This window comes from Rhinopithecus bieti, unplaced genomic scaffold (assembly GCF_001698545.2).
Source record: "Rhinopithecus bieti isolate Rb0 unplaced genomic scaffold, ASM169854v2 scaffold_11964, whole genome shotgun sequence".
Lineage (NCBI taxonomy): Eukaryota > Metazoa > Chordata > Mammalia > Primates > Cercopithecidae > Rhinopithecus > Rhinopithecus bieti.
The window spans coordinates 1,449,941-1,450,630 of NW_016807677.1; positions in this window are offsets into that span (position 1 = coordinate 1,449,941).

Sequence of the window (690 nt, forward strand, 5' to 3'; positions counted from 1 at the left end):
GGCGTGAGCCACCGTGCCCGACCAAGGCTCCCATTTCAATGGACTCATTTACTAGAAACAAACTAGGTCTTTGATAATGTGTGTGCTGGCCCGTGTGAACCACCAGCTTCTTGGAAGGGGAAAATAAGAGTGCATTGTTTTCAAACTAAAAAGACTAGAAAAGAAGGGAAGGCCTATCTTCCTCTGGCTGTGGTAGTCCATCATGGAAAAGAGAATTACACTGCCCTTCCCTCGGGGTGCTGCGTGACACACCTGCTGGAGAGGGCACATGTCATGGGAGGGCAGGCAGGGGAAGCAGGCAGGAGATGCAAGAAAGGAGAAGGGGACTTTCCAATTCATCAGGACATGGCTGATAGCAGAAACTCCATTTTTTAACCATCACTTCCCCACCTCCCCCAGAAAAGCTGGTGGTGGAATCAGCAATCCCCTCTCAGCACCCCTCCCCACCGGAGCCCTGTCTTGGCCCCCCAGCAGCCCTCTGGATGAGGCCACAAGAGTTGCTGAGGCAGAGGCTGCTACCCTGCTTCATTCCCAGAGTGTGGGTTCAGGCTGAGCTTGTGACCAGGGAAGCACAGGAACAGAAAGAACTTGTTCAGGTGACAGCCTGCATGGACAGGACTTGTTCAGATGACAGCCTAAACCCAGGACAGAGGCCAAGATCAGGAACAGAAAGGACTTGTTCAGGTGACA